The sequence below is a fragment of the Cervus elaphus genome, chromosome 18, assembly GCF_910594005.1.
Source record: "Cervus elaphus chromosome 18, mCerEla1.1, whole genome shotgun sequence".
Classification (NCBI taxonomy): Eukaryota; Metazoa; Chordata; class Mammalia; order Artiodactyla; family Cervidae; genus Cervus; species Cervus elaphus.
In genome coordinates, this window is record NC_057832.1 from 43,478,699 (window position 1) to 43,497,512 (window position 18,814).

General features: G+C 36.0%; 1 pseudogene; it reads left to right on the forward strand.

Moving 5' to 3' along the window:
• The first annotated feature begins 8,481 nt into the window (after nucleotides 1-8,481).
• Nucleotides 8,482-16,741, forward strand: LOC122673854 (annotated as a pseudogene).
• Nucleotides 16,742-18,814: the final 2,073 nt, after the last annotated feature.

An 18,814-nucleotide genomic window follows, 5' to 3' on the forward strand; every position in this document is an offset into this window, starting at 1 on the left:
TTATATAACTAAACTTTGCTCTTGTACCTTCATTTGAAGTTATGACTATATACATTCCACTTCAGTTGGTATTTATTGTTACTACCTCAAAAAATTAAATGTTAATGAGGTTTGTTGCTAATTTATATTATTGCTAACTTTTATAAATCATACTCTCTTTACTGTTGTTGTTTAGTTTCTAAGTTGTGTCTGACCCTTTTGCAACCCCATGGATGCCTACCAAGCTCCTCTGTCCACGGGATTTCCCAGGCAAGAATACTGGAGTGAGTTGCCATTTTTTTCTCCAGGGGATCTTCCTGACCCAGGGATCCAACCCAGGTCCCCTGCACTGAAGTTGGATTCTTTACCACTGAGCCACCAGGGAAGCCCTTTCTCTTGATTACTACTGATTTAATATACAATTTTCCATTCTTTTAATGTTTATAGAATGCTCTATCCTAACAATTACTTCTTGCTCCATCAAATATTATTACTGAATGTCAATCAACATGTTCCTGTACAACTTTTATATATAATTGATACATCCATTGTGCTTTGAAACTATGTCATAAATAATGCTCATGAATTTTTAAAATGGAATTTTACTTCCTTAGAGAAAAAAAATTATATTTAATACTTTGGTTTTTAAAACACCAATAAATTAAAAGTTTTTCTATGTTGGCTAAGAAAAATAACCTCTAGTTTTACTCTAGATTTAATATTGCCTAAAAATAATTGATGTGAAATCCAACAAGAGACAAAATTCTAGTAGTGCTTTAATTAAATATAACTATCATCTGCTCTTTTTCACAAATTTCTGGGAAGCATTTAGCATAAAAACATGTTGAAAGTTCAGTTTCCATTTTTGTTTTTTAAGTTCTCTCTATAGTCTTACATATTATACATTAAAGAAGCATATTTTTAGCAGCTAGTCTACCTTTAAAGAGCTGAGCCAAGTTTTTACATTTGAAATTCATCCTTAAGTCAGGTAAATAAAATATATTCTTTTCTTTGAGTTTTATTGTGAAAACAGTATATCTTTACTGCCAGAAAGCAATAAATATCTATAGCTATCTATAATGTGACTACTCAGAGTAGATAAGATTCTATATATTTCCTTGAATCTCTCAATTTAACACTTAGTGAAAGTTTAAAAAAAAAAAAAAAAACCTTTATATCCTAATTTTTAAAATTTATCCTAGCCTTTCTCAAACAGATGCTGAAGTAAATAAACTCATCAGTCTTTTTTTTCCCCAACTTATCAGCCACAGAATTGTTAAGATACCTATGTGTAGTATAATACTTTTTACAAGCAAGAAGTAGAATTTTGTTATTCAGTGACATTCTTCAAATCTTAATTAATATCTGTTCCTTACCAAACAAGGAAGGGGAGACCTGCAGTCAGTGGGTGAATGGCCAAAGCTTACATAACAACTGCCTGTGAATTAAAATTCATTTTACAGAAAACTAGTTTCAATGAGTTTATGATGAGTCCCATTTTATCTCTGAGGTCCGGGACTTTTACTTTGAAGCAACCTGTTGGGTTTCTTGACAGATTTCTATATCTTGTAAGATATAAAGATTATATGTTGTTAGTTAAGGGAAAAGGCTGTTAAAAAATAAAACAGTATTTCTACCAGTGAATTTGAAGAATATTAAATGACTTTGCTATTATAAAATTTATTTTTCCTACATATTAGGTACTTTTTCTCATTTGACATAATTAAATTTAAGGACATTACACCCTCAATAATGCAAACGTCAATGAAAACTAACCAAAATGACATTCTAAATTAGATTTGTTAATTAAATGTTTGTCAATATTTGTTGTATTTGTAACCTTTTATATTTAAAACCAGTTTAAGATTTCATGTCAAGTACTTTCTTTTTCCTGCAATAATTTACATTTCTACATGTTTCATATATACAAATTTTCATTTATATATTTCTCTATGTTCTGTGTGTGTGCTAAGTCACTTCAGTCCCAACCCAGGGATCAAACCTGCATCGCTTATGTCTCCTGCATTGACAAACAGGTTCTTTACCACTAGCGCCACCTGGGAAGACGATTTCTCTATGCATGCTTATGTTTAAAGAATCTCAAAAAACAGAGATGTCTATTGCCCAGCGTCATATCTCTGTTAGGAATGGACACTATGGAGCAAAGTGCAACATGTATCTGAAATCTTGTTATTGGTTCCATAAACAATGAAGCATTTCCCATGTATATATAAGCATTTTCAGAGAAAATATTTAAAACAGAAACATCCTATGATTATATTGCCTTTAAGACAGTTAACTTTGCTTCATACATTTTCTTATCTCTTTTACAATTCCAGTATAAGTCTTTTTATTACCTTATATCAGAAAATTTTCAATGAAAAGTAAAAATATTCATTATTTCCTTTTTTTCTTATACTTATGAAAGGGTGTAGAAATTTCATCTGTGAATTCATGATTAAAGGCCTGCCTTCAAAGGACCCAGCTGCCCAAATTCACAGTGGGTGCTATGAAAACAAGTGGGACTAAAATTAAATTTAAAGGGCTCTTGGATGGTAGTGGCATGATTTATCTGACTGAAGCATATTCAAATCCTCACTGAAGGAAGATAAATCAAACTAGACCATAAAATATTACAATTGACAAAAAATCAAATGATTGAGAGCACAACTGAATAGTGCAAAATCAAAGAAAAATATGTTAGCAAGAACGAAGCCTAGCAGGAATAAAAAGGAGAATTAGATCCATACAACCCTCACAGATTGGAGTCTTCAGAGGCAGGATAAAAATAAGCACTTAAATAAAACATAAAAAAGAAAATATTAATAAGTAACAATACGAAAAGGATGACCACATATTTGAAAGAAAGCCAAATATATTAAGAAGGTGAATTATTAAAGTTAAATCTCCATACTCAGTAGATTGGACATATAAATCTGGAATTGACAGACTGCTCTAATACTTTTATAATTTCATAATTTTATACAAGTCACTTCCTGCCTTATGCCCAGAAATATCTCTACAGATATAAATACTTTGAATAATATTTTTGTCTATTGTAGCTATTATTTTAATATTTCAGAGTAATCATTTATTTTTAAAATATATTATTTATAAAGTAATTACTATACTTGTCCATTGTTTGCAGCTGTATGACAAGTATACCTTGACAATCCCTTGCCAAGAATGAGGGGGGAGGAAAAATAAGCTAGGGAAAATATACACTGCAATATGCTAAATTCATCAATGAACTAAGGTATATTTAATATTTTTAAGGCAAAACTTAAGAAAAACTGTGAAAAATAGATTGTTACTTTAACTGTTTTTCAACTTGATGGCATTTGCAGTAAGAAGTAAATGCAGTGTTAACTACCATGCACTGGTGGATCATGAGTACCAAACAGACAAAGCTCAGATTTAGTAGAAAGTGGGTAATAACATTGGAGACATTCAAGATAAAAATGGGTGTCTCTCTTGTTGCAGAAATATTCTCCCATAAAACAAATAAAAAGTAATGTTTTAAAAACTGGCTAAAATATTTAAGCAATAGATACTTGATTAGTTGAAACATTTTCCTTACATACCTTTCAAGACAGCAAAGACTTGAATAGAAGGGAATTACAGAGAGGTGATCCCAAAATCTAGCAGAGCTTCTTCCCTTGAGGTATTTGCCAGTTTCAAAAAGATTGATGGTGGATTGAGAATAGAAATCTCATGAAGAAATATGTAACAAATTCTGAACTTCAGTTACCCAAGGAAGATAGTCCCTGGAAAAATCCCTCAGTTGGAACATTTGACAGTTCTCACCATAAGAGTAGGGATAGGCCAAAAATAGATGAAGATTTAAGCTGACCTTCAAATCATTTCAACCTCTGGTTTCACTTAGATAGAAAGATATATGCCTGTATCAACTGCTACCCAAAATTAAGAGCGAATTCTCTATGAATTTTTTAAAGTTTTTTTTTTTCCTATTTTAAAAGAGGAATAACAAAGAAACAGACTAACAAGAGAAAAAACATATTAGAATTATCAAATAAAGACTTTAAAATAACTATGATTAGTATTCATGAAATAAACTACTTGGTAAGAATATTCAGTTCAGTTCAGTTGCTCAGTCGTGTCCGACTCTTTGCGACCCCATGAATCACAGCACACTGGGGCTCCCTGTCCATCACCAACTCCCAGAGTTTACTCAAACCCATGTCCATCGAGTCGATGATGCCATCCAGCCATCTCATCCTCTGTCATCCCCTTCTCCTGCCCCCAATCCCTCACAGCACCAGGGTCTTTTCCAATGAGTCAACTCTTCGCATGATGTGGCCAAAGTACTGGAGTTTCAGCTTCAGCATCAGTCCTTCCAATGAACACCCAGGACTGATCTCCTTTAGGATGGACTGGTTGCATCCCCTTGCAGTCCAAGGGACTCTCAAGAGTCTTCTCCAACACCATAGTTCAAAAGCATCAATTCTTAGGCACTCAGCTTTCTTCACAGTCCAACTCTCATATACAAACATGACCACTGGAAAAACAATAGCCTTGACTAGATGGACTTTTGTTGGCAAAGTGATGTCTCTGTTTTTTAATATGCTATCTAGGTTGGTCATAACTTTCCTTCCAAGGAGTAAGCGTCTTTTAATTTCATGGCTGCAGTCACCATCTGCAGTGATTTTTGAGCCCCCCAAAATAAAGTCTGACACTGTTTCTCCATCTATTTCCCATGAACTGATGGGATTAGATGCCATGATCTTAGTTTTCTGAATGTTGAGCTTTAAGCCAATTTTTTCACTCTCCTCTTTCACTTTCATCAAGAGGCTTTTTAGTTCCTCTTCACTTTCTGTCATAAGGGTGGATGCATATGCATATGTCATCTGCATATCTGAGGTTATTGATATTTTTCCTGGAAGTCTTGATTCCAGCTTGTGCATCATATGGCCCAGCATTTCTCATGATGTACTCTGCATATAAGTTAAATAATCAGGGTGACAATATACAGCCTTGACGTACTCCTTTTCCTATTTGGAACCAATCTGTTCTTCCATGTCCAGCTCTAACTGGTGCTTCCTGACCTGCATACAGGTTTCTCAAGAGGCAGGTCAGATGGTCTGGTATTCCCCTCTCCTTCAGAATTTTCGCAGCTTATTGTGATCCACACAATCAAAGGCTTTGGCATAGTCAATAAAGCAGAAACATGTTTTTCTGGAACTCTCTTCCTTTTTCGATGATCCAGTGGATGTTGGCAATTTGATCTCTGGTTTCTCTGCCTTTTCTAAAACCAGCTTGAACATCTGGAAGTTAACGGTTCACGTATTGTTGAAGCCTGGCTTGCAGAATTTTGAGCATTACTTTACCAGCGTGTGAGATGAGTGCAATTGTGCGGAGGTTTGAGCATTCTTTGGGATTGCCTTTCGTTGGGATTGGAATGAAAACTGACCTTTTCCAGTCCTGTGGACACTGCTGAGTTTTCCAAATGTGCTGGCATATTGAGTGCAACACTTTCACAGCATCATCCTTTAGGATTTGAAATAGCTCAACTGGAATTCCATCACCTCCACTAGCTTTGTGTGTAGTGATGCTTTCTAAGGCCCACTTGACTTCACATTCCAGGATATCTGGCTCTAGGTGAGTGATCACACCATCGTGATTATCTGGGTCATGAAGATCTTTTTTGTACAGATCTTCTGTGTATTCTTGCCACCTCTTAATATCTTCTGCTTCTGTTAGGTCCATACCATTTCTGTCCTTTATTGAGACCATTTTTGCATGAAATGTTCCCTTGGTATCTCTAATTTTCTTGAAGAGATCTCTAGTCTTTCCCATTCTATTGCTTTCCTCTATTTCTTTGTATTGATTGCTGAGGAAGGCTTTCTTATCTCTCCTGGCTATTTTTTGGAACTCTGCATTCAAATGGAAATATCTTTCCTTTTCTCCTTTGCTTTTTGCTTCTCTTCTTTTCACAGCTATTTGTAAGGCCTCAGACAACCAGTTTGCCTTTTTGCATTTCTTTTCCATGGGGATGGTCTTGATCCCTGTCTCCTGTACAATGTCACGAACCTCCGTCCATAGTTCATCAGGCTCTCTGTCTATCAGATCTAGTCCCTTAAATCTATTTCTCACTTCCACTGTATAGTCATAAGGGATTTGATTTAGGTCATACCTGAATGGTCTAGTGGTTTTCCCTACTTTCTTCAGTTTAAGTCTGAATTTGGCAATACGGAGTTCATGATCTGAGCCACAGTTAGCTCCAGGTCTTGTTTTTGCTGACTGTATAGAGCTTCTCCATCTTTGGCTGCAAAGAATATAATCAATCTGATTTCGGTGTTGACCATCTGGTGATGCCCATGTGTAGAGTCTTCTCTTGTGTTGTTGGAAGAGGGTGTTTGCTACGACCAGTGCGTTCTCTTGGCAAAACTCTATTAGCCTTTGCCCTGCTTCATTCTGTACTCCAAGGCCAAATTTGCCTGTTACTCCAGGTGTTTCTTGACTTCCTACTTTTGCATTCCAGTCCCCTATAATGAAAAGGACATCTTTTTTGGGTGTTAGTTCTAAAAGGTCTTGTAGGTCTTGATAGAACTGTTCAGCTTCTTCAGCGTTACTGGTTGGGGCATAGGTTTGGATTACCATGATCTTGAATGGTTTGACGTGGAAGCGAACAGAGATCATTCTGTCATTTTTGAGACTGCATCCAAGTACTGCATTTCAGACTCTTTTCTTGATCATGATGGCTACTCCATAGATAATTATAAAGGTTAAGAAATCTGCCTGAAATGCAGGAGACATGGGTTTCATCCCTGAATCAGGCAGATTCCCCTGGAGGAGGAAATGGCAACCCACTCTAGTATTTTTGCCTGAAAAATCCCATGGACAAAGGAGCCTGATAGGCTACAGTCCATGGGGTTGAAAAGAGTCAGACACAACTGAGTGACTAAGCACACAAAAAAATAGGAAAGAAAAGAAAACAGGTAATAACTTTATGATTTTCCTATGCTACAACTAAAAGGTAATACTCAGTAGAGAAGGTTAGTAGCTGATTGGGCATGATTAAAAATTTAATAAATTGGAAAATTAGTCCTATGTTAATGAGTTTGGTCTGCTATAACAAAAATATCATTTACTGGGTGACTTAAACAACTTCAGTATTCTGGCCTCGAGAATTCCATGGACTGTATAGTCTATGGGGTCACAAAGAGTAGGACACGACAAAGTGACTTTCACTTCAGTCAAACAACAAACCTTATTTCTCACAGTTCTGATACTAAGAACTCCAAGACCAGGGTAGGGGCAGATTCAGCTCCTGGTGGGAACCCTCCTCCTGGTTTGCAGATGACTACCCGCCTACTATATCCTCAAATGACAGAAAGAGATCATCCCATTCATGAGGGCTCCACCCTCATGATCTAATTACTTCCCAATGGCTCCACCTTTAAATATCATCATAGTGGAGGGTGGGGCTTCAATATGTAAATTTGAGGGAACACAAACATTGAGTTCATAGCAAGACTTATGAAAATATCCACATTGAAACAGAGAGAGAAAAAAAAAGATAAAAGTTAAAAATATACTGGAGTGATAAATGGTACCATATGTGTAAGACGTGGTCTTTAAGAAAGAGAGAATCATCAAAATAAATATCTGAGGAGAATGGGCTAGACATTCCAAAATTAAAGACATCAAGCTAAATATATAAAAAGTACTGAGAAGGCCAAACAGGATATATATAATAATATCATACTTGATACATCATAATAAATCTGCTTAAGACTTTAGACAAGAAGGAAATACAAGAAACAACAAGGAAAACAAAATACAAATATAGTTGAACAATAAGAGGGTTAGGGTTGCTGACCCATTGCACAATCCAAAGTCCACAAAGAGTTTACAGCTGGACCCCACCTATTAACATTTCTGCATTCTCAAATTCAGCCAACTGTGAATCACATAGAACTTTAGTATGTGTTTGTTGAACAAAATTCATGTCTAAGTGGACCCATACAGTTCAAACCCACGTTGTTCAAGGGTCAACCATGAAATGTAACACCCTCAAAGGAAAAACAATAAGACTAAAACTTGTCTTCTCAAAAGAAACAGTGGATAAGACAAGAAACATTACTTGAAATGAAATAGCATACTTAAAATATACTGTTGCTAAATAGATCACTTACTCTATGCAAAACAAAAAACATTTTTAGATAAGGACTAAATTAGACAGTTATTAGTAGCAGAAATAGTGTGTGAAAGTTGGTCAGTCATGTCCAACTCTTTGTGACCCTGTAGACTGTAGCCTGCCAGGCTCCTCGTCTATGGAATTCTCCAGGCAACAGTCCTGGGGTGGGTGGCTGTTCCCTTCTCCAGGGGATCTTCCCAATCCAGGGATGGAAGCCAGGTCTCTCACATTGCTGGTGGATTCTTTAATGTCTGAGCCACCAGGGAAGCCCATAGGAGGCATAATTTACAGATAATCCTGAAACATATTCTTTTGGTGAAAGCAAAGATAGGCCAGAAGAAATGATTATCAACAAAACGCGTAAATATGTGGGTAAGTATGTGAATATTAACTTTGTAGAATAATAAAAATATCTCATGGACCTTATAATATATCTGATATTTGATATATCAATTAAAAATGGTGAGAGAGGATAATTGAAGTCAAAATACTGTAGAAAAATCCCTACACAGTGAAATATTGAGAGTTAATTCACTTCAAAATCTAACAAATCAAGAGAGAATGTGGTAATCTCTATAGTAACCACAAAAATAAGAGTGAAAGGATATATAATGAATGAGTTAAAAGGGAAAATAAAATTGTAAAGATAAAATTAAAAATATTAACTTAGTAGAGGATAAGAAGACAGAAAAGGAACATAGAAAATGTTATAAAATTAGAAAAAAAAGGAGTAAAATGTAGATTTAAATCAGATACATGAATAATTACTTAACATATATGTCAACTACCAGATTGGCTTTAAAAATACACTGCTTATAGAAGACATATCATGAATATCAGAACCCAAAATGTTTGAAAGAAAAATGAGATGACTGACACTACCAAAAACAAAGTTGTTTCAGCTATACAAATGCCAAGCAAATTAGACTTTAGAAATACTACTGAGAATGTTGTATGTAGAATGAGAAGAGCAAGGAGAGAAAAATAGGCCTTCTTAAGTAAGCAAAGCAAAGACATAGAGGAAAACAATAGTAGGAGAAAGACTAGACATCTTTTCAAGAAAATTGGAGATATCAAGGGAATGTTTCATGCAAGAATGGGCATGAAAGACCTAGCAGAAGCAGAAGAGATTAAGAAAAGGTGGCAAGAATACACAGAAGAACTATACAAAAAAGGTCTTAATGACCTAGATAACCACGATGATGATGTCACTCACCTAGAGCCAGACATCCTGGATTGTGAAGGTAAGTGGGCGTTAGGAAGCATTACTACAGGCAAAGATAGTGGAGGTGATGGAATTCCAGCTGAGCTATTTCAAATCCTAAAAGACGATGCTATTAAAATGCTGCAAACATGCCAGCACATTTGGAAAACTCAGTCATGGCCACAGGAGTGGAAAAAGTTAGTTTTCATTCTACTCCCCAAAAAATGCAATGCCAAAGAATGTTCAAACTACTGTACAATTGGGCTCATTCCACATGCTAGTAAGGTTTCACTCAAAATGCTTCAAACTAGGCTTCAGTACTACATGAACCAAGAATTCCCAGGTGTAAAAGCTGGGATTAGAAAAGGAAGAGGAACCAGAGATCAAACTCTGAACATCTGATGGATCATAGAAAAAGCAAGGGAATTGCATAAAAACATCTACTTTTGCTTCAGTGACTACATATAGCCTTTAACTGTGTGGATCACAACAAACTATGGAAAACTCTTAAAGAGATAGGGATAACAATCACTTTACCTATCTCCTGAGAAATCTATATGAAGGAAAAGAAGCAACAGTTAGAACCAGACTTGGAACAACAGACTGGTTCAAAATTGGGAAAGGAGTATACCAAGGCTGTATATTGTCACCCTGCTTACTTAACTTCTACGCAGAGTACATCATGCAAGATGCCAGAATAAATAAATCACAAGCTGGAATCAAGATTGCTTGCAGAAGTATCAACAACCTCAAATATGGAGAAGATACCACTCAAATGGCAGAAAATGCCTCTTAATGATGGTGAAAGACAAGAGTGAAAAACCTGGCTCAAAACTCCACATTGAAAAAGCTAAGGTCATGGCATCCATTCCCATCACTTCAAGGCAAACAGAAAGGGAAAACGTGGAAACAGTGACAGAGTTTTTTTCCTGGGCTCCCAAACCACTGTGGATGGTGAGTGCAGCCATAAAATTAAAAGATGTTCGCTCCTTGGAAGTAAAGCTATGACAAACTTACATAATTAAAAAACAGAGTCATCACTTTGACACCAAAGTCCAACTAGTCAAAGATATGGCTTTTCCAGTGGTCATGTATGGATTTGAGAGGTAGACCATAAAGAAGGCTCAGTGCCGAAGAATTAATGCTTTTCAACTGTGGTGCTGGAGAAGACTCTTGAGAGTCCCTTGAACAGCAAGGAGGAGGTCAAGCCAGTCCTTCCTAAAGGAAATCAACTCTGAACATTCATTAGAAGGGCTGATGCTGAAGCTCCAATACTTTGACCACCTGGTGTGAAAAGCTGACTCATTGGAAAAGCACCTGATGATGGGAAAGACTGAGGGCAAGAGGAGAAGGGGGTGATAGAGGATGAGATGGTTGGATGGCATCATGGACTCAATGAACATGAGTTTGAGTAAACTCAGGGAGATAGTGAAAGACAGTGAAGCCTGGCGTTATGCAATCCATGAGGTCACAGAGAGTCAGACACAACCAAATGACTGAACAACAACAACAGCTGAGAATATGGAATACTGAATAATAATTAAATGTTAAACTATTAAGTAGTTATAATAATACTAGATTTTACACTTAATAATAAAGAAAGCAAAAATTGGTATAACAGAGGAAATGTAAACTTCCACTATCATAGAAGCTTTTTTTTTTTTTTACAGAACTTAGTAACTAAGAAAGTAAGTCAATAATGAACAAGTTTACTGAAGACATGAAAAATAATTTGACCTAATAACCACATAGAAAATACCACATCTAACAGCAGAGTACACTTCTTTTTCAAGCGATACCCCACAATTTACTATAATAGAGCATGCTGTGAGATAAAATAAATATCATCAATTTTAAATGTAATATATAGTATATCCTCAGCACATTTTAGAAGTAAGCTAAAAATCAGCAATCAGAAGATAATTGTAAAATCTCCAATACTGAGGGAAGTATTAACCTTTTAAACAACCTATGTATCAGAGAGAAATCACATTAGAAATTAGAAAATATTTTGAAATTTAAAACAATGAAAAAGATATTTTTAAAATTGGGCAGAAGAACTGAATATACATTTTTCTAAAGAGGAAATACAAAGGGCCAAAAGGCATATGAAAAGATGCTCAACATTACTAATCAAAGATATGCAAGTCAAAACCACAATGAAGTCTAACCACCTACTGGGCAGAATGGCTACCATCAAAAAGAACTCGAATAACAAAGGTTGGCAAAGATGTGGAGTAAAGTGAGCCCTGATACTCTGTTGGTAGTGCTGTAAACTGGTGCAACCACCAGGGAACCAGTACTCAAAATTATAAAATAGAACATATGACCCAGTAATTCTATCCCCAAGTATGGATTTTAAAAAACAACAACACTAGTATAAAGAACATGCACCACATTGTTCATAGAAGCATTATTTACAATTGCCAAGGTATGAAAGCAACCTAGGTGTCCATCAACAGATGAATGGATAAAAAGAAGTAGTATATATTTTTCTATATATCTACATCTATATCAAGGAATAACTACTCAATTATAAAAAATAAAATTTGTCTTTTGCAGCAATATGGATGAACTTGAAAGGCATAAGGCTAAGTGAATTAAGTCAGAGAGTGAAAGACAAATACTATATGCTACCACTTTTATGTGGAATCTAAAAAATACAACAAACCAGTGAATAAAATAAAAAAGAAACATAGACATAGAGAACAGTAGTGGTTGCCAATGAAGAGAAGGAGGGAGGGGCAGCATAGGATGTAATCACATGTGTGAAACTTTTGGGGATTGTAAAGCACTACAGAATTCAAAAACATTTTCAATTAAAAAAGTATTTCAAAACACGATGGATGTAGCAAAAATCATACATAGAAGGAAATACATAGCCTAAAAGATGTTGTATCATAAAGAAATTAAAACATATGGTTGAAAAATATAAACCAACTTTCTTACAAAGAAAATATGTGCTTCAGGTCCTGCTGCTTACAATCTACATATTACAAAAAAGGAAAGTGTTAGTAGTGTAGTGTTAGTTGCTCAGTCATGTCCAACTCTTTGCGACCCCATGGATTGCAGGATACCAGGCTTCCCAGTCCATGGGCTTCTCCAGGCTAGAATTCTAGATGGGTAGACATTCCCTTCTCCAAGGGATCTTTTCAACCCAGGTATCAAAATCAAGTCCCCTGCCTTGCAGGTAGATTCTTTACCACCTGAGCCAAGAGGGAAGCACCAAAAAAACAGTTAAGCAAAAAATGAGTTAAGCAACCATCTCACGAAATTAGGAAAAAAATAACAAATGAAAGTTAAAGAAGGTAGAAGGAAAACAATACAGATAACAGGAGAAACTCAGGAAAAAGAAAATATACAACAAATAGGATTAACAGAGCTATTAGATGATTCTCTGAATAAAATTCATAAAATTCATAAAATGGTAGGTCTCAACAATGAAAAGGAAAGAATAAATCACACAAGGAATGAGAAGTATTAGACACTGTTTTCGACTCTAGATATTAAAAATGTTATGAGTCCATTTAAATAATTTTATGTCAACTAACTTGAACATATAGATAAAATTTATAAATCTCAAATAAAATAAAATGTAATGAAACTTACATAGATTAAATGAAAGATGGAAAAGGTAATTATAAAGAAACTTATATGTAAAAATAATTTTTTAAAAAAACCTAGAATTTTCTACCAAGAAAACACTTGTCCTAGATATTTCCCTGTTGAATCCTTCTACATATTTAAGAAATAAACAAACCTCCCTTTTTTTCCAGAAAATAGGAAAGAGAAAGAGAGGAGAGAGAGAAAGGAACCAATTATGAGGCCAGAATAACCTTGATAATACAACCTGGTTCTCAACCTCATTGGCAAAATAGATGGAAAAAATCTGGAACAAAATATTGTCAAACAAAATATAGAAAAATATGCCATGTTTATGGTAATTCAGTTTAAATTTAGCTCTTTAAATCTAAAGAGCTTAAAGGAGATTAATATAGAAATCCAAGTTGAAAGAGAATAATTTTAACTTGGAATATAAGGAAAATTTTGTGATCATTAAATGAAGTGGGAAAATGTGGGAATTATTTGCCTTATCAAATACCAACAGTCATGTATAACTACCTAAACTAATACAGGGCATAATTTGACAATTTACAGATACTTTGATAATGGAAGAGAATTACTAAACACTGAACTAAATTAAAATAAAAATATGTTATTCATCAAAACAACCCTGAAGTAAATGAGTATGCAAAATACAAATACCAAAATATATTTACAACATTTAACACTGACAAAGGCTAAGTATCAAGATTATATAAAGAATGTCAGCATAGCAATAAAAGACAGAAGAAAATTATGAACAGTTTCTCTACAAAGGATGAAATCAGAATTATCAATGGGTATTTTTTTTTTTTTAAATACTGCCCTTCATTAGCAATCAGGGGACTGCATGCTTAAAGTAGAGAAGATAATTTCCACACCACAAGATTGGTAAGATTCACAAATTATTAGACACCATTAAGTACTGGCAAAGACGAATAGCAATTTGATGATTCACATTCCATTGGTAGGAATGCAAACTGGTTCAGTTGTTTTGGAAAACCACTTGGCATTATCTAACAAAGCTGAAGTTGTGCATATCCTCTGACCCAGAAATCCAACTGCCAGCTATCTGCTGTTGTTCAGTTGCTAAGTCACGTCCAACTCTGCTGCTGCTGCTAAATCGCATTAGTCGTGTCCGACTCTGTGCGACCCCACAGACAGCAGCCCACCAGGCTCCCCCGTCCCTGGGATTCTCCAGGCAAGAACACTGGAGTGGGTTGCCATTTCCTTCTCCAATGCATGAAAGTGAAAAGGGAAAGTGAAGTCGCTCAGTCGTGTCCTACTCTTCAAGACCCCATGGACTGTAGCCTACCAGGCTCCTCCATCCATGGGATTTTCCAGGCAAGAGTACTGGAGTGGGGTGCCATTGCCTTCTCTCTATGGCCTAGTTAAACTCCTGCCCAAGAACACTGGGAAAGATATAAGAATGTCCATACTACAACTGTGCTATACCTATATGAGATACGAACATAAGGACAATGGACAATTGTCTATTAACTAAATTGAAGTATACATATGCACTCACACAATGAAAGATGGTACTACAAAACTGTGACTATAGAGGGAAAGTAAGAAAGTGAAGAATGTTCCAGTTTACTGACTTTAATATTCACTGTGTAATAGAGGCTTGGGGAAGTTGGACAATGAATTGAAGGGCATGGAAGAAAGTGACACAGAACTACCCAGTGTCTCTGAGCCCCAGCAGAGGCTGGCAGTCTACAATCAGTAATGGTCAATTATTAACCACGTACCACTACTGAAACTTGGTGGGAACTATTAGCTCATTGATAAATTCACTCACTTATTCACTCTTTCATTTTCAAAATTAAGAACAACATCATACAATACTGAATTCCTACTTTATACAAAAAACAGCTGTATAATATTGTGAGTGATTTGGTATACAGTTTGACTTGAAGGCAATTTGGCTAGCTAAGGGAATTTAATATATATATATAATTGTATTAAAATATGAATATTATGATAGTGAGATGAAATAAAATGCCACAGAAATTCAGGGAAGATAGAAATAATAAAAATTTCTCTAAAAGTAAACGTAAAAGCTTTACTTTATATTTTTACCATATTTTTTGGTCATCTGAAATGATGACTATGATCTACTGCTTTTTCTTATTTTTAGCATTCTCCTGCCTGTTCTTTTCCCATCTTGAATTTTCTTATTTTTTTGAACAGAAAAAATGGCTTTTATTCACATTCTTGTTTTAGATTTCACACAGAGTACTGTAAGTTTATACGTCTAATACTTAGCAATGAATTCATTATGTGTGCATGCGAAGTCATTTCAGTCATGTCCTGGTCTGTGCGACCCCATGGAGCCCATTAGGCTTCTCTGTCCATGGGATTCTCCAGGCAAGGATACTGGAGGGGATTGCCATTTCCTCCAAGGGATCATCCCAACCCAGGGATCGAATCCACGTCTCTTATGTCTCCTGCAGTGGCAGGCAGGGTCTTTACACCACTAGTGCCACCTGTGAAACCCAAATTCATCATAAAGAAACACAAAGAAATATATAGCACAATACAATAAGGAAAGCTTTGTATATTCCAGTAAATATATTAGTAAAATTACCTTGACAAGTAATTTTGACCCATTCAAATTATGAGGATTTTAATCTAAGAGGTATCTACATTTTTATTAATATTAAAGAAACTAACAAAAAATTAAAGGCACATGAGACCAATCTATTATTTGTCTCTCTCACACATACCCACACACATATATACACACACAGACACAATGTTAAATGTCAAAAATATGTTCATAATAAAAATGATAGGACTAAATGAAAACATTCAGAATATTCCATGTCAAAAATAACAAGTGGTTAAATAACACCATTTAAAAAAAAATGAATAAGTGCAAAGGACAAGATGAGTTAAAGACCCAGAGAGACAATTTTTTTCTATACTACCTATGCTATGTAATTTTAAAAAGACAACTAAATTATTTATATTTTATTATCCTCACTTATCTGTAAAACAAGGAAAATAATATTTTCATCCTAGATGGGCTGTGTGAGAAGTATTTGAGGAAGAAGCTTAGTCATATCATGTGCTTCAACTCCACTTTGGTTGAATGTACCTACAGCCTATGGAACATATTTGAAAGTATAGAAGAAAAACATAATTCTTGATTTATTTCCTTAGTAGCTTAATGTTGATCTTGGAACTTCACAAGCAACCATGTTGCATGAAGAAAGCCTGTGTTGCAGGCTTATTGCACTTAGGGAGTATGACACGGTTACCCAATAGACAATGAAAACTATCCACTTTTATCATTCTTCTAGAGCCAAGTAGGCACTCCTGAAAATAACACTATTGTTTACAATTTGTTGGGTGTATATTGCTCCTCCCTTTCTCTTCCACAGGCAGCCAAGCAGCAGATGCAGAGGGCCAGATCTCTGTGAAGACCCTGACAGGACCATCATCATTGAGGTCGAGTCCAGTGACACCACTGACAGTGTCAAAGCTAAAATCCAAGACAACGAGGGCAACCCGCCTGATGAGCAGCATCCGATTCCCACAGGCAAACAGCTGGAGGAGGACAGCACTCTGGCAGATCACAATATCCAGAAAGAGCCTGCCTGGCTCTTGGTGCTCTGTGTGCAAGGCAGCGTGATGAGCCTCCCCTTTGCCAACTCACTCAGAAATACAGCTGCAACGAGATGATCTGCTGCAAGTATTATATTTGCCTACACCCCCACGCTGTCCACTGCCACAGGAAGTGTGGCCCCACCAACAGCCTGCACTGCAACAAGAAGGTCAAATAAGGCCCCTCCGCCAGCTTCTCCTTTGCCTGCAAAATGGCCTCCTGTCCAAGCCCCATGGCCCTGAGACTGCAATAAATTTTCTCTTTTGCTGACTGGGGAAAAAGTAAACATACTCCATATATCTAGGATCCCAGTTTACTAAATAGGATGTTTACTAAATGTTATTTTTTTAAAAAGCAGTCTGAGAATTATTGCCTGCTAGTGATGCTGAATGTCTTAACAACAGCTGATATCCAACAGTATGTAAAATGATGTTATTTATAAACGAGGAAAATATTCTTTAATATAAAAGCTTCCATATAAATATATAATGTTATAATTTTATCTGGAGAGTTTTATCTTTGTATTCAAAGATAAAGTACTTTATAGCAGAAGGCTTTCATCTAATATATAAAAGGAGAATTCAGGACTTCAAGCATGAGTCTACCATAAGTTCAGTAAATATTTCTATAAAATTCAAATAAACCATCACTGACTATGCACTTGTGTATATTATTTTCTCTGATATTACAACATAATTTTATTTCCTTTCTTGTTCTGTTACTAACAAGAAATGGTAATGTGTGATGAAACACTGAATACACACAGCTCACAATCCCTCAATCTGGTAGTCTTGAATTTGCATAGGACTATGAGTCTTTCACCAAAGGTTTTCAAAGTCTGTGCTTAATTAAAGCACGGGAAAGACTATAATTAAATGTTTAATAAGCACAGACATCTATTCTTTGGGTATTTGAAGAAACACTTACTGCCTTATTCCCTCTTGCTTTACAAGTAATCTTTTAATTATTAGTCAGATAACTAGGGCATTTAGTCTTAGCTCTCTGACAGTGGATAAACTGTTGGATAAACTTACACTTCTGTTTTTCAATTTGTTCATAAGTAAAATAAGGATCTTATACAAAACAGTGATTTTCATGTTTTGTCTGAAAGAGTCGCAGATTTATGCCGAGATAACTTGAAGATTCCACGAGTTAATGTTGGAGTGCTCCAGGGTAGAGTGGACTAGTCTGGACTGTGACCACAGTCACTCCCTTGACAACCACTCTCATGGTCTTTAATACTGCATATGTCTCACGTAAGTATCTCTAGTTCACACTTTTATATGACTTGTATATCTAGATTTATAGTCCAGATTCACATACCCAGCTGCCTATTCAACCTTCCTACTTTGACAGCCAGTAAGACCTCTCAAGTGTGCCCTGGTCAAGATTTGACTCTTGATTTTCTCCTCTTATAGCTACTCAATTTTAAGACCCCTAATAAGATTATTTTAATATTCTTAGGTGCTCAAGCCAGTAATCTGAAAGTCATCTTGACCCCTCTACTTACACCCCACACATACTGATCCATCATGAAATCCTTTTGTGCTTACTTTTTTTTGGTTTTTAACTTTTTTTTTTTCCATATCCATAGCTTAAACTTACTTTCCACTACTGCTGTGTAGTAAGTAGCCTGTCATGCATGTGGATGACAGCCCGTGAGGATAACTTGGATTAATTTGATAACCTCATAATAAGTTTGTTTTCTACAGTCTATTTTCAACATAGCAACCAGGTTGATCATTTGCTAAAGTTAGATAATGTCACCCCAAGGCCTGACAACATAAACAAGGTGGAGGAGTAGGACATGTGCTCATCTTCTCCTTCGAGAACACCAAAATCACAACCAGCTGCTGAACAACCATCGACAGGAGAAAACTGAATTCCACCAAAAAAAGATACCCCACACCCAAGGGCAAAGGGGAAGCCCCAACAAGATGGTAGGAGGGGCAAAATTGCATTTAAAAATCAAACTTCATACCTGCCACAGATGCTCAGAGGGTGCAAACAAAACCCTTGTGCACACCAGGACCCAGGGAAAGGAGCGGTGACACCCACAAAAGACTTAGCCAGACCTGCCTTTGAGTGTTTTAGCATCTCCTGTGGAGGCATGGGTCAGCAGTGGCCTGTGGCAGGGACCAGGTTCTGGTTGCAGCAGAGCTAGGAGGTACAGTGTGTGGCCTTGGTCCTCTTGGAGGAAGTTGCCATTAGCCTAACCTTAGAACCATTGAGCAGATGACCCACAAACAGG